This window comes from Dendrobates tinctorius, unplaced genomic scaffold (genome assembly GCF_039654945.1).
Source record: "Dendrobates tinctorius isolate UK_male_01 unplaced genomic scaffold, ASM3965494v1 ptg000068l, whole genome shotgun sequence".
Lineage (NCBI taxonomy): Eukaryota > Metazoa > Chordata > Amphibia > Anura > Dendrobatidae > Dendrobates > Dendrobates tinctorius.
This window is the reverse complement of record NW_027361736.1, coordinates 10,627,250-10,644,094: the sequence shown is the minus strand read 5'-3', so window position 1 is coordinate 10,644,094 and position 16,845 is coordinate 10,627,250.

Below are 16,845 nucleotides of genomic sequence, written 5' to 3'. Positions count from 1 at the left end.
TGTTCGCTCCTTGTGGGCCGCTGGGAGGACCTCGAAGCTCGGGCCCAGATTAAAGAGCGTAAGTATATACAGTACCGGTTGCTTGATGTAAACCAGTGTTTCCCGAACTCCAGTCCTCGTGGTCCCCACGGATCATGTGTTCAGGATTTCTATTTACTATGGAAATCCTGAAAACATGACCCCTGGGGACCATGAGGACTGGAGTTTGGGAAACACTGATGTTGTATACTAACCACTCCTTTCTCGTTTCAGGGAACAGAATTGTGAATCAGTGGCGGTCTGTCAGAGATCGTTTCAAGAAGGAGTTCAATAAAGAGATGCGGGCCCCGAGTGGATCTGGAGGACGCAGGAGCAAGTACAAGTACGCAGAAGCCCTGTCGTTCCTCCGGGAAACAATGGTCACCAGAAGGTAAATATTACACACCACATGTGAAAAAAAATGTTATTTGTAAATTTTTTTTTCAGCCAGGGCCATACCATGTCAGTATTTTAATGTTTTTTTTTTTCTCTTTATTCCACAGCACGGTGAGCAGCACTCGGGAGCCTGCACGATTGGACCCTTCTGAGGCGATCCCTGAGGAGACCGGCACCGAGGGACACTTCGACCGCCCCGGTACATCTGCACCTTCCCAGCCTTCCCACACATTCGACCCATCTGTCCCATCCACCAGCACAGGAGCATCGTGGCCGCCTACGTTACATGAAGCTGCTGGTGAGGAGATCGCTTTCCCTTTACCCCACCCTTCTGCCCCTGCCACCTCTAGTACACCTGCGGGTACTGGGCGGCAGCGGTAGAGGGGTCAGGAAAAGACTTATGCGCCAGAGTTCTTGCATCTGAATGCATCTTTCCAGAACTGTCTAAAAGTCTTGTCAGAGCAAATCTCCGCAGGCTATCAGCAGATCAACTCCAGCATTCTGGAGGTGAAGACACTTCTGCAAACCATGCATTCAGAAGCAAGATCTTCGCCAAACCACACCTTTTTCAGGTCTGTTGTGGAGCGCATGGAAACGCTCTCTCCTGCCCAGCAGATGTATGTAATGCATTCATGCCACGCTGCTCTCCAGCAAGTTACCTCCCAACCTCCTCCTCCTCCCACCACTGTAATTCCTCCACCTGCACCCCCCTCCAGCCACTTTCCATCCTCCCCCTCCTATTACATCTACACCCCCTCCAGCCACTTTCCATCCTCCCCCTCCTATTACATACCATCCACCTCCAGCCACTTTCCATCCTCCCCTCCTATTACATACCATACACCTCCCCAGCACCATCCACCTCCCCAGCACCATCCACCTCCCCAGCACCATCCACCTACCCAGCACCAGCAACCTCCCCAGCAACAGCAACCTCCCCAGTACCAGCAACCTCCACAGTACCTGCAAACTCCCCAGTACCAGCAACCTCCCCAGTACCAGACATCTCCCCACTTCCAGCAACCTGCCCCGTACCAGACATCTCCCCACTTACAGCAACCTGCCCCGTACCAGACATCTCCCCACTTACAGCAACCTGCCCCGTACCAGACATCTCCCCACTTCCAGCAACCTGCCCCGTACCAAACTCCTTCCCCATACAACTTGCCATCAACATCATCTGCTCCTACAGTCCCTGCCCAACCCTCCACTCCACCACCCACCACCTCTTCTGCTTCCCACATGTCCACCCATTCTGTAGTTTTTTCCACACCTTCACCTCTAACTGTTCCTTCCCCACCACGATCCCAGTCCTCTCTCCACACTCCCAGTGTCGAAGTGTCCCGCAGCCCCTACAGCAGTATTTCCACCACACACTACACAGATTTATGATGTGTGTTTTTTAAATAAAAATGACCAGTTTTATGGTTTCAGTTTTATAGTTTCAAAGTTTTATTAAACAAGTTTATTAAAATTTTAAAAAAGTTTACTAAAAAAAACATTTTTCAATAAAAGTTAAATTATTTTACACTGGTTGTCTGTCATTTCTTTCTGCGGCGAAAAAGGTTAAATACAGGGTATTTAAAAGGTGAAATGGTATTCAAAACTAGGTATATAACTGTGGGTAAATTTTAGCTTTTTGCCACAGTTGTGTTCCTGGTTGTGTTTGAAGCAAAGTATTTCACCTAAAAAGTTGTGTTTATTGTTGGTGATTTCCTAACAATGTACACAACTTTTGTTAAAAGGTGAAATACTTTGCATAAAACACAACCAGGTACACACCTGTGGCCTAAAGCTAAAAATAGAGACCATGACAAGATAGCCAACTTTGGTTGGCAAAGGTATATACTGTTGGTACAGAAGGTACACAAGTTTGGTTAGGGCACAAATCTTTCACACTCTGTCATCCTGCCAGTGTACTCTGCCTTGAGGTGACATAAAGTATAGTGCAAAATTGTCCCTCATTACTGAAACCGTCACAGAACTTCTAGTGGTAATGTCATGGTAATCTTGCAAGGTGGTTTCTTCAGAGGTGTCCTCAATGGAAATGGGTTCCTTGCAGATAACAAAATTGTGGAGTACCACGCACGCTTTGATCACCTCGTCCACAGTTTCTGTCTTGAGGTTGATCGCAGTCAATAGGACCCGCCATTTGGCTGTCAGAATACCAAAGGTACATTCAACCATTCTTCTTGCTCTTGTGAGGCGGTAATTAAAAATGCGTTTTGGTCTTGTCAATCCTCTGCTAGAGTACGGTTTCAAAAGGTGTTCTGACAGCTGGAAGGCTTCATCCCCTACACAGACAAATGGCATAGGTGGACCAGATGTTTGCGGCAGCGGTCTAGGTGGTGGGAACTGGAAGGTGTTTCCATACAGTTTACGCCCCATGGCAGACAGTTTGAAAACTTGAGAGTCATTGGAGCGGCCATAGGCCCCAATATCAACCGCAATAAATTTGTATTCCGCGTCAGCGATGGCCATGAGGACAATGGAAAAATATTTCTTGTAATTGAAATATTCCGATCCCGATCCAGCTGGCTTTACAATGCGGATATGTTTCCCGTCCACAGCGCCCAAGCAGTTTGGAAACTGACATATCTGTTGAAACTTGTCAGCAATTTCAATCCACCTCTCTGTTGTGGGCTCTGGTAAAAACTCTTCAGCTAAGGAGTCCCACAGTGCACGGCATGTGTACTTCACAATTCCAGATATGGTGGAAATCCCGAGTCTGTACTGGAAATGCAGTGACGAAAGGGATTCTCCAGTTGCAAGAAATCTGTGGGGAATTAAAAAACAATAAATTAGTTTTAAATCACAGCATTACATACCAAAACTGACCTATAACACTTGGAGATACAAATTACCACCAACAAGATTGCAGTGAAAGTGTGCTCTGATGCGATCATATCCAATAAATGTGGCTTAGCTTAAAGTCACCATCAGACGCTCTGCGGGTGAAACAGAGAAGCGGCAATAGGTGTCCGCTTTTCTTATGAGGTGTGCAATGCGCTCCACCAAGTAATCAAAATTCTCCATTTTCATCCTAACATATCCAAAAAATTTATCCGGGTTTCGTCGAAGGTCCATGCATAGTGTAGAATAGACCCCACGCGTCATTCTCTTGGCTGTGATGGGGTGGATCCACAAACGTCGTCTACGATGCCTGATGCGCTGCTGTCTCGCTCTCTCCTTCTCCAGAACAATCACCCTCAAACGATTTGCCTCCGCTGTAAAATCCGCCAAATTCTTCAAAATATTTCCAATGACAACATCCATCTTCGCCAGTAACTTGCTCTTCTCTCCAACCTGCACTTTCTCCTCTACAACCTGTCAAAGAAGGGCTGTAGGAACATGCTATATATAGTTTTCCAGTAGCCAATCCCGTTTGGAAGGCCACAAGGGTCAATTTTAAAAACCGGATCCGGCGTAATCCGTCGAAAAACGGATAGAAAAACGGATGAACCGGATGAGACGGATCCGGTTTTGTCTGTCCAGAAAAAGACGGATCCGGCAGAAAACCGGATCCGTCACATCCGGTTTTACGAAACATTTGCCGGATCCGGCGTTCCGGCACGACGCCGGATCGCGCCTGACGCCGAAAACCTGATGTGTGAAAGTAGCCTAATGCTGCAAATTCCACAAATGAGCATTTTTGCAGTTCTTTAAAACATATCAAATGTTTAGAAATTCTACTGTGCATACTAATTTGGAACAGTGCAATTTGAGTTTTTATTCATTTTGGAGATTATACTGTTATCATTGGGAGGTTTCTTCAATAAAATTCGATGCATACTCTAACGGGTGATGACTTTTATTAGACTGACTGTCATTTGTACCGACTATTTAGGAAAATCAGAGAAAAATAGCATTTGCATAATAATTTGGAACACAGTGTATATACAGTACTAGCTGAAGAGCCCGGCGCTGCCCGGACATAGTAACTAACTGTGGTAAGTTATAGAAAATTATAATTATCCTCCATCCCATAGTCCCTGCCCATATACCCATCATACATATCCACGATCCCATAGGCCCGTGCCCATATACCCATCATACATATCCTCCATCCCATAGTCGAGTACCCATATACCCATCACATATCCTCCATCCCATAGTCCCATGCCCATATACCCATCATACATATTCTCCATCCCATAGTCCCATGCCCATATACCGATCATACATATTCTCCATCCCATGGTCCCATGCCCATATACCCATCATACATATCCTCCATCCCATAGTCCTGTGCCCATATACCCATCATACATATCCGCTATCTCATAGTCCCGTGCCCATATACCGTCATACATACAGACAATGTGATTTTCTGGATTTTTTTTTCTCAGTTTGTCTCCCATAGTTAAGGTCTACCTATGATGTAAATTACAGACACCTCTCATCTTTTTAAGTGGTGGAACTTGCACTATTGCTGACTGACTAAATACTTTTTTTCCCCACTGTATCCTCCATCCTATAGTCCAGTGCCCATATACCCATCACACATCCTCCATCCCATAGTCCTGTGCCCATATACATATCCACCATCCCATAGTCCCGTGCCCATATACCCATCAAACATATCCTCCATCCCATAGTCCAGTGCCCATATACCCATCACACATCCCCCATCCCATAGTCCCGTGCCCATATACCCATCATACATATCCACCATCCTATAGTCCAGTGCTCATCACACATCCTCCATTCCATAATCAACCATTATGACATCATAATGAGCGGCGGCAGGGCTTGCAACCTTTGATGACATCAGCATCGCCATAGCAAACATTGTGACATCATAATGAGGGGCGGGGCTTGATGCACACACACTGCTTCCCCAGTATGCAAATAGGGGCATTGTGACAACACAATGAGGGGCGGGGCTTGACGCGCACACACTTTTTCCCCCAGTATGTAGATAGGGGCAAAATTGTTTGGTGAATTGGAACGCGCAGGGTTAAAATTTCGCCTCACAACATAGCTTAGGACGCTCTCGGGGTGCAGACGTGTGACTGTGCCAAATTTTGTGGCTGTAGCTGCGACGGTGCAGATGCCTATCCCGGACATACAAACATACACACACACATACATACATACACACTTTGAGCTTTATATATTAGATGAGGCCGCATATAGTCTCCTATATACAGTATGAGCCTGCACATTGCTTCCTATATACAATATGAGCCCACATAGCCTCCTATATACAGTATGAGCCTGCACATCGCATCCTGTATACAGTATGAGGCCACATATAGCCTCCTATGTACGGTATGAGCCTGCACATCGCTTCATATATACAGTATGAGGCCGCATATAGCCTCCTATATACAGTATGAGCACCCACATATAGCCTCCTGAATACAGTTTTTGCCTCCTATATACAGTATGAGCCTGCACATTGCTTCCTATATACAATATGAGCCCACATAGCCTCCTATATACAGTATGAGCCTGCACATCGCTTCCTATATACAGTATGAGGCCACATATAGCCTCCTATGTACGGTATGAACCTGCACATAGCTTCCTATATACAGTATGAGGCCGCATATAGCCTCCTATATACAGTATGAGCACCCACATATAGCCTCCTGAATACAGTTTTTGCCTCCTATATACAGTATGAGCCTGCACATTGCTTCCTATATACAGTATGAGCCTGCACATAGCCTCCTATATACAGTATGAGCCTGTACATCACTTACTATATACAGTATAAGCATCCACATATAGCCTCCTATGTACAGTATGAGCCTGCGCATTGCTTCCTATAAACAGTATGAGTATCCACATAGCCTCCTATGTACAGTATGAGCCTGCACATCGCTTCCTATAAACAGTATGAGCCTGCAAATCGCTTCCTATATACAGTATGAGCCCACATATAGCCTCCTGAATACAGTGTTTGCCTCCTATATACAGTGTGAGTCCCCATATAGCCTCCTATATACAGTATGAGCACTCACATATAGCCTCCTGACTACATTGTTTGCCACCATATTGCCTCCTATATACAGTGTGAGTCCCCATATAGCTCCTATATGAAGTATGAGCCCCTATATAGCATCCCATATCTAACTGCTTTTACCTTGGTATCATTAATTTTCTATGAGACTACTCTGTTCTCATATTGTGCATTTATGCATTTAGTAGGGCTTAATGGAATGACTGCGCTTGTTACACATCAACTCTGTAGATGCGCTCACTTATTAGACTTTGGTTGGGGCAACTCTAAAATATAATAATGATAATGGTCCTGTCTAGTGACAAGTTTATTTTACAGGCTTCTGGAGAAAGGCACAATACCAGTCATTCAAGGGTTAAATCTTTGGAACACTGAGAGGGACTTTCTAGCCAATGAAACCACAGTATAAAACACCTGTGATAACTATGGCAACTGCGCTGATGTCATAAAGACATGCATCTATGATGCAGGAGAAGATTCCAAAACCACAAGTCATTCAGCCGTAGACGGAGCCATACTTGATGTGTCTGGAGACCTGGAGCTTCATCACTCCACAATGGGAGGAAGGGGACACCGCTTAGCCAGCCAGATCAGCCATAGCGCCTAGCCAGCCAGATCAGCCATACCGCCTAGCCAGCCAGATCAATGGGGTGACAGATGTTGCAGCCAGATCTCCCTCACGTCCGGTACTCGCCACCTTCACTTTATGTGTACGGCCTGGAGAAGTCGCATTAGGCTTCTCCAAAACAAATATGACACAATGTACAAATTCAGGTACAATTTGCTGTTACATGTTGGCACTAACCTTCTAAGCCCAAGGGAAGGGCAGTCCTGCAGCCATGGTTCCCTAGAGGTTTCCACCACAGGGGGTTTTTCCTCTCCTGAGTGCTGAAGGACGATTCTTCGTGAGTCGGGGGTTCTGCCATTTTCAGTGTCTCTTTCATAGTAATTGGCTGATTCTAAATTTCAGACACTGAAAGAAATAATAATGATGAGATTTGGAATAAAATTCGGTCAATTTAACATCCAATAAAAGTGTTTTGTGTGTTTCTTTCACAATCTGCGGTTGGTGAAATTTTGTTGGGGATCAGGATCCAGCATCTATGATCAAGCCATGAAGCCAGATATGAAGTCAGAGCAATTTAACCCTGCGCTGGAAGACAGGACGGAGCAGAGATGACAAAGTGTGACTGCACAATTAGCACAAGTTCACACTCTTCCTCCCATTCAGATACACGAGGGGATTCAGGGCCGAGTTTGGACTAAAAAGCAGCCCTGGCACACAAAATTCACCAGCCCACATACAATAAGTGTCCTCAACCCAAATCGTAGAACACTGATAGGTCATGTAGGATTTTGCTTTATCCGTTACCAGGGCCGAAACAAAGTATTTTGGGTGCCCAAGGCAGATGAAGCCGAAGGCGCCCATTTTGCATTTCTACCCAGCTAATTCTTCCCTTTTCCATTAGGTCTATGACATCATGTGATTAATAACTGATGAGATGAATCCTTCTAAGTCAGGCCCATATACATTTGTATCTCATGAACCTACAACTTCCAGTATGTCCTTAACAATGGTAAGGAGATGCTTGGAGTTACCAGTCTTTATCAGACTGTGGACTATACAGGAACCATAGTACTGATGAGACGCAGTCAGTACCAATAACTAAAAATGTACATCCTGGTACCTTATAGGTGACCTCTTCTCAGATTGAGTCTTTTCTTTCTCTTAGGCCTGTTTCACACTTCAGTAGCAGCAGGTCACAGAGGCCACCAGCTTCCAGCACACCATACTCACATGCCTGCTCGCCTCTCCGCTCCCTTAGGCGTGGAGCGCATATTCATTACCTTAATGAGCAGTACCACGTGATCACTCGATAGGAAGAGCTGCAGGCTCCGGCTGCCAGAACGAGCTGCAAAGCCACCTGGGAGGTAAAAAGGATGGTTTTACCAGTTATAGGGCGTGCTGGGTCTGCTGGACAATTGTTTCTCCAAGGATCATTGTGGATACAGGGACCTCATTGCCTACTGATCAGGCACCAGGAAGCCCTGGATGAGATCTGGAGTTTCCGCTGTGGAGTCTCTGATACTTGCCTGGAGTTCATCCTGAGCCCTATATACAGTATGGGAGAGGACATAGGGGGACTCTGTAGGGGAGGACATGGGGGGACTCTGTAGGGGAGGACATGGGGGGACTCTGTAGGGGAGGACATGGGGGGACTCTGTAGGGGAGGACATGGGGGGACTCTGTAGGGGAGGACATGGGGGGACTCTGTAGGGGAGGACATGGGGGGACTCTGTAGGGGAGGACATGGGGGGGCTGTGCAGGGGGGGTAAATGAGGAGGCTGTGTAGGGGAGGACATGGGAGACTGTGCTGGGGGGTACATGGGGAGGCTGTGTAGGGGAGGACATGGGGGGCTGTGCAGGGGGGTACACGGGGGGGCTGTTCAAGGGGAGAACATGAGGGCTCTGTAGGGAGTGTACTGTGGGTCTGTGCAGGGGGAGGACACGTGGGTCTCCTTACACTGTTTTATGGTGCAGCTCTATGCAGGGCAGTGGTGGAGGTTCAGTAGGGTCATCAAGCTAATACATACATATATATAGAGAACTGCAAGAAGATTAGAAAATTAGAAATAATAACAGCAGAGTTAGTAGTAGACTAAAAATTAGATCTTTGAGTGTAGTGTGGGCTCTTCGGATGCTTCCGTAATATCAACGACTAGAGTTGAGCGAAATGGGTCGAAAAAATTCAAAAGTCGCCGACTTTTGGCAAAGTCGGGTTTCATGAAACGAAACCCGAACCTAGGATGAGGTCGGCCACGAGGTCGGCGACTTACGCGCCAAAGTCGCGTTTCAAAAGTTTGTTTTGCGCTCTTTTTCAGCCAATCAGGATCCACGGACACTGTGGGCAACGTGATGACATAGGCACGGGTCACCACCATCTTTCAGAAGGGCATGCAAGTGATTGGCTTGCCTTGGGGGGCGTCACAGGGGGTATAAAAGGGCGTGCACGCCGACCGCCATGTTACTCATGCTGATCTCAGAATATGGAGAGCTGCTGCTGCTGCTGATTTTGTAGGGAGAGCGTTAGGCAGGGAAGAAGACACCAAAAACTGCTTCTGCTGCTAGCGATTTTGCCTGTACAACACACCAGTCACTGTGCAGTGCAAGGGGAGGCTATATAGTGGTGTATCAGTGGTGTTGGTTGTTGGGCTGCCTTCTAAGGCTTCCTGACATTCCTGCATTGCTGTTTACCCACTGCTCCGCAAACTGCTTTTTTAAAAGCAATCACAATTTTTTTTTTTGTCCTGCTGAGAAGAAGAAAAAAAAACTGCTTCTGCTGCTAGCGATTTTGCCTGTACAACACACCAGTCACTGTGCAGTGCAAGGGGAGGCTATATAGTGGTGTATCAGTGGTGTTGGTTGTTGGGCTGCCTTCTAAGGCTTCCTGACATTCCTGCATTGCTGTTTACCCACTGCTCCGCAAACTGCTTTTTTAAAAGCAATCACAATTTTTTTTTTTGTCCTGCTGAGAAGAAGAAAAAAAAACTGCTTCTGCTGCTAGCGATTTTGCCTGTACAACACACCAGTCACTGTGCAGTGCAAGGGGAGGCTATATAGTGGTGTATCAGTGGTGTTGGTTGTTGGGCTGCCTTCTAAGGCTTCCTGACATTCCTGCATTGCTGTTTACCCACTGCTCCGCAAACTGCTTTTTTAAAAGCAATCACAATTTTTTTTTTGCCCTGCTGAGGTACTGAGCGTGCATTTTTTCACACCATACAGCGGTGTACGCTCCTCACACAGTACCGTGTAACGGCTGTTATCACAGCCACAGTGAAGCTATCAGTGAGTCACTCTGTGAGAATAAGTCGAGGACATGTTCCGTTCTTACAGACCTGCACTCTAGGGAGATTCCAATTCTGCCCAATTCTACATACACCTTGTAGTTTGTGATACACTAGCCAATTTCTGCCTGTGACATAGCGCTCAGATATTCAGTGGGCCTCACACAATCCATAAGTGTCCAGTGTCCACAAGTGTGTGCAGAAATTCAAAATCTCCTTTATCCTCTAGTCACTTTGGTCACAGCTCTGCCATCGAGCCTGTGACAGAGCGCTCAGATACTCAGTGGGCCTCACACAATCCATAAGTGTCCAGTGTCCACAAGTGTGTGCAGAAATTCAAAATCTCCCTTATCCTCTAGTCACTTTGGTCACAGCTCTGCCATCGAGCCTGTGACAGAGCGCTCAGATACTAGTCAGTGGGCCTCACACAATCCATAAGTGTCCACAAGTGTGTGCAGAAATTCAAAATCTCCCTTATCCTCTAGTCACTTTGGTCACAGCTCTGCCATCGAGCCTGTGACAGAGCGCTCAGATACTAGTCAGTGGGCCTCACACAATCCACAAGTGTCCACAAGTGTGTGCAGAAATTCAAAATCCCCCTTATCCTCTAGTCACTTTGGTCACAGCTCTGCCATCGAGCCTGTGACAGAGCGCTCAGATACTAGTCAGTGGGCCTCACACAATCCATAAGTGTCCACAAGTGTGTGCAGAAATTCAAAATCTCCCTTATCCTCTAGTCACTTTGGTCACAGCTCTGCCATCGAGCCTGTGACAGAGCGCTCAGATACTAGTCAGTGGGCCTCACACAATCCATAAGTGTCCACAAGTGTGTGCAGAAATTCAAAATCTCCCTTATCCTCTAGTCACTTTGGTCACAGCTCTGCCATCGAGCCTGTGACAGAGCGCTCAGATACTAGTCAGTGGGCCTCACACAATCCATAAGTGTCCACAAGTGTGTGCAGAAATTCAAAATCTCCCTTATCCTCTAGTCACTTTGGTCACAGCTCTGCCATCGAGCCTGTGACAGAGCGCTCAGATACTAGTCAGTGGGCCTCACACAATCCATAAGTGTCCACAAGTGTGTGCAGAAATTCAAAATCTCCCTTATCCTCTAGTCACTTTGGTCACAGCTCTGCCATCGAGCCTGTGACAGAGCGCTCAGATACTAGTCAGTGGGCCTCACACAATCCACAAGTGTCCACAAGTGTGTGCAGAAATTCAAAATCTCCCTTATCCTCTAGTCACTTTGGTCACAGCTCTGCCATCGAGCCTGTGACAGAGCGCTCAGATACTAGTCAGTGGGCCTCACACAATCCATAAGTGTCCACAAGTGTGTGCAGAAATTCAAAATCTCCCTTATCCTCTAGTCACTTTGGTCACAGCTCTGCCATCGAGCCTGTGACAGAGCGCTCAGATACTAGTCAGTGGGCCTCACACAATCCATAAGTGTCCACAAGTGTGTGCAGAAATTCAAAATCTCCCTTATCCTCTAGTCACTTTGGTCACAGCTCTGCCATCGAGCCTGTGACAGAGCGCTCAGATACTAGTCAGTGGGCCTCACACAATCCATAAGTGTCCACAAGTGTGTGCAGAAATTCAAAATCTCCCTTATCCTCTAGTCACTTTGGTCACAGCTCTGCCATCGAGCCTGTGACAGAGCGCTCAGATACTAGTCAGTGGGCCTCACACAATCCATAAGTGTCCACAAGTGTGTGCAGAAATTCAAAATCTCCCTTATCCTCTAGTCACTTTGGTCACAGCTCTGCCATCGAGCCTGTGACAGAGCGCTCAGATACTAGTCAGTGGGCCTCACACAATCCACAAGTGTCCACAAGTGTGTGCAGAAATTCAAAATCTCCCTTATCCTCTAGTCACTTTGGTCACAGCTCTGCCATCGAGCCTGTGACAGAGCGCTCAGATACTAGTCAGTGGGCCTCACACAATCCATAAGTGTCCACAAGTGTGTGCAGAAATTCAAAATCTCCCTTATCCTCTAGTCACTTTGGTCACAGCTCTGCCATCGAGCCTGTGACAGAGCGCTCAGATACTAGTCAGTTGGCCTCACACAATCCAAAAGTGTCCAGTGTCCACAAGTGTCTGCAGAAATTCAAAATCTCCCCTGTCCTATAGACACCTTGTACCTTGTTTTACATTACTATATAGTTTGTTGGATTTTGTCTACATTTCTACCAAAAATGAGGAAGGCTGGTGGAAGAGACCGTGGAATTGGGCGGGGGTTGGCAGCTGGTAATGATGGTGTTGGCGGTGGATCTGATGGTAGTGGCAAGAGCAAAATAGGACCGAATGCAGGAGGTGTTGAGCCTGCGTCATCGTCTGGCTACATAAGGCCTCAAACGCTTAGTTTTCTAGGAGTTGGCAAACCGCTTTTAAAGCCAGAGCATCAGGAAAAAGTTTTGTCTTACATTGCTGATTCAGCCTCCAGCTCTATCACCTCCTCTACTTCAGTTGTAAAAAGTAAAAGCACTGAGTCGTCATTGGAGGCTCATGTTCATGAACCACACCTTTCCTTGTGTCCTTCACCCCAACCAAGATTGAAGGATGACGCAGGCCATACTACTGATTACTCCATGGAGCTGTTTTCACATACCATGCCTGGATTATCAAGTGAAATGGTGAATTACCCAGGCCAAGATGAATCTGACATGGAGTGCACTGATGCACAGCTGCTGATGGATGATTCTGCTGGTACATTTACTCAGAGCACTACATTGTCCTCGCAGTGTACAGAGCCAGATTCTGACCCTGATGAGACTCAGGTGCCCCTTCCCGCACACTATACCACCATACACGGTGACACAGAGGAAGGTGCACATGACATAGAAGAGGAGGTGATGGATGACCCAGTTGTTGACCCAGATTGGCATCCATTGGGGGAAGAGGGTGCTGCTTCCAATAGCTCAGATGAGGAGCATCCACAGCAGACATCGACATCGCAACAGCTGTTATCTGGCAGGCCCGGAGCACTCCAAAGACAGGTTCCAAACATCAAAAGAGTTGCTGGACAGCTTGTCCAGAGGGTCAAAAGATCACAGCGTGCTAGGCCGCAAAATGTCTGCCAAAGTAGGAAGAGTGCAGTGTGGCACTTTTTTGAACAAAATCCTCATGATCAGGCCAAGGTTATCTGTAAGAAGTGCGCAAAGACCTTTAGCCGAGGGAAAAATCTGAAAAATTTGAATACCAGTCGCATGCTTTGACATTTAACCAGCATGCACTTGCAAGCGTGGACACCACACCAAACCTCAAGTGCCACATGTGCAACTGATCACAACGAAGGTAGTCAGCAACGCTACATTGTTTCCCCCACTGTAAGCCCACCGGTTAGCACAGCAGCAAATGTTGAGGTGTCGTTGCAATGCCACAGCAGTCAGGGAATCCCACTGTTATATCAACGAAAGACTGATTCTAGGCCATCAGAAAGAACAACAACTCCATCACCATCATCAACCCTCTCTCAGTCCGCCCTGTCCACCGCTACTTCCACCATATGCAGCTCTCAAGTCCAGCTCACCCTCCCAGACACTATGAGTAGGTCAAGAAAGTACTCAGTCTCTCATCCGCGTACACTGGGTTTGAACGCCCACATTGCCAAACTAATCTCGTTTGAGATGATGCCCTTTTGGTTGGTGGAAAGCGCAGCTTTCCGCGAACTCATGGCCTATGCAGTACCACGCTATGACCTACCCAGTCGCCACTTCTTCTCTCGCAAAGCCATCCCAGCCCTCCACCATCATGTGAAAGACCGCATTGTCCATGCACTCAAGCAGTCAGTGAGCGGAAAGGTGCACCTCACAACTGATGCATGGTCCAGTCGGCATGGCCAGGGCCGTTACGTGTCCATCACTGCGCACTGGGTTAATGTGGTGGATGCAGGGTCCACAGGGGACAGCGGTGGTGGGACAGTGCTGCCTAGCCCACGGTATAGGAAAAAGTTGGCTGTAGGCGTTCGACCCTCCTCCTCCTCCTCCTCCTCCAGAAGCGAAAGCTCGTCCACAGAGCGCAGTCGTACGAGCACTCCATCTGCAGCTGCCACTGTTGCACACGATGTGTCCCCCTATCGAGCAGCTAGTGGAAAGCGTCAGCAGGCTGTGTTGCAGATGATGTGTTTGGGCGACAGACACACCGCCGAGGTACTGGCCGAGTACTTGAAGCGACAAACTGAGTCATGGCTGGGCAGTGTACATCTTGAGGCAGGCAAGGTAGTTAGTGATAACGGCCGTAATTTTGTGGCAGCCATAGCCCTTTCAAAACTCAGCCACATACCTTGCTTGGCTCACACCTTGAACCTGGTGGTGCAGTGCTTCCTCAAAAATTATCCGGAGTTAACAGCCCTGCTCCAGAAGGTGCGAAGACTGTGCGCGCACATCCGCCGGTCGCCTGTACACTCCGTTCGTATGCAGAAGCTGCAGCGATTGCTCCACCTTCCCAACCACCGCCTCATTATCGACATTGCAACAAGGTGGAACTCCACCCTGCACATGGTGGAGCGGCTGTGCGAGCAGAGGCAGGCCATAATGCATTTGTGGGAGGATACACGGCCAGGCACTTTGAGAGCAGACATGGAGTTGACAGGTGTGCAGTGGTCGAAGCTGAAAGACCTCTGTAAAGTCCTTCAGTGTTTTGAGGAATGCACACGGCTGGTAAGCGCAGAAGACGCCATCCTAAGCATGAGCATCCCACTTATGCGTCTGCTCATGCAAACTTTGACGCACCTTAAGGAGCAGGCGTCTGCAGCCAATGTTGATGAGGAGGAAGAGGAGGAGGGAATCCTTGATGACATTCAGCCATTGTCTGCTCAGGGACCTCTCCTGGACGAGGTGGAGGAAGAAGAGGAGGAGGAGGATGATGATGGGGATGATTACTTAGGGGAGGAGGATGCATCTCGTGGGGCAAGTGAAAATGTTGGCGTGGCAAGGTCTGGTACAGGGTTTGTGCGTGACTGGAGGGATGTGGATTTGCCAGAAAGTGCTCCTCCAACCAGCACTCGCAGTGCATCATTGACACCGGGAACATTGGCCCACATGTCAGATTATGCCTTGCGGATCCTAAAAAGGGACCCCCGCATTGCCAAAATGATGAACGATGACGACTACTGGTTGGCCAGCATCCTGGATCCACGCTATAAAGGCAAATTACAAAACATCATGCCACAGGAGAACCTTGACCTAATATTGGCTAATAAACAAGCAACTCTTGTAAATCGGTTGCTTGAGGCATTCCCAGCACACAGCAGCGGTGATGGTTCTCACACGAGCCGTACGGGCCGGGGGCAGCTTGGCAGAGGTGTTCGTGGTGCACACAGCAGAAGTGGCGTTGGAGACAGGGGTTTCATGACAATGTTGTGGACTGATTTTTCAAATACCGCTCACACAACTGGTAATACTGCATCGATGGAAAGTGACAGGAGACAGCAGTTGTCAACTATGGTTACAAACTACTTTTCCTCCCATATCGATGTTCTCCCACACAGGTCATTCCCCTTTGACTATTGGGCCGCTAAACTGGACACCTGGCCTGAATTGGCCCAATATGCCTTACAGGAGCTCGCTTGCCCAGCTGCAAGTGTGCTATCGGAAAGAGTCTTCAGTGCAGCTGGATCAATCCTGACAGAAAAAAGGACCGTCTGTCAACCCAAAATGTGGATGATCTAACCTTCATTAAAATGAACCATGCATGGCTTTCCAAGGATTTTGTCCCACCTTCCCCTGATGACACATAGGGTGACAGAAAAATGGCTTGCTTTGGTCCACCTCTTCCTGGGACTTCACCTATTTCGCCTTTTGCATCAGCTGAATGTCCAACATCAACATATGCCACTTTCTAAAACTCCCTAACTGTGCTGCCTCCCCCCCCATGGCCGGGGTCACCACCTAGCGCACGACACCGTGCGAGAGCCGTTGCCCTGGACAGGTGGGTAGGCCGACTCTTGGGCGCGGGCACTGGCACAGGGTCCCTCATAGTGCAATCAAGTGTCTCTGACGGTGGTGGTGCACACCCGCCGTCAGACACACCGCCGTACTATGAGGGGCCCAGTGCCAGTACCGACGCCCACGAGTGGGCCCCCTTGCTTGGGCAGGGCCCCAGCATTTGCAATCTTTACCTCTCCCTGCTCCTCCGCTGTGTAATCTGGGCCGTCAAATCCATACTGTGCCTGACACCGTCTGAGCCTGCCTCCTGATGTATAGAAATATATTTTGAATGTGTACGCTATCCATACATGTTATCTGGGGATACGGTACCCTTTCTAACCTTTGTGCAATCACGTGCAATCCATACTGGGCCTAACACCGTCTGAGTAGAAATGCAAAATGGGCGCCTTCGGCTTCATCTGCCTTGGGCACCCAAAATACTTTGTTTCGGCCCTGGTAACGGATAAAGCAAAATCCTACATGACCTATCAGTGTTCTACGATTTGGGTTGAGGACACTTATTGTATGTGGGCTGGTGAATTTTGTGTGCCAGGGCTGCTTTTTAGTCCCAACTCGGCCCTGAATCCCCTCGTGTATCTGAATGGGAGGAAGAGTGTGAACTTGTGCTAATTGTGCAGTCACACTTTGTCATCTCTGCTCCGTCCTGTCTTCCAGCGCAGGGTTAAA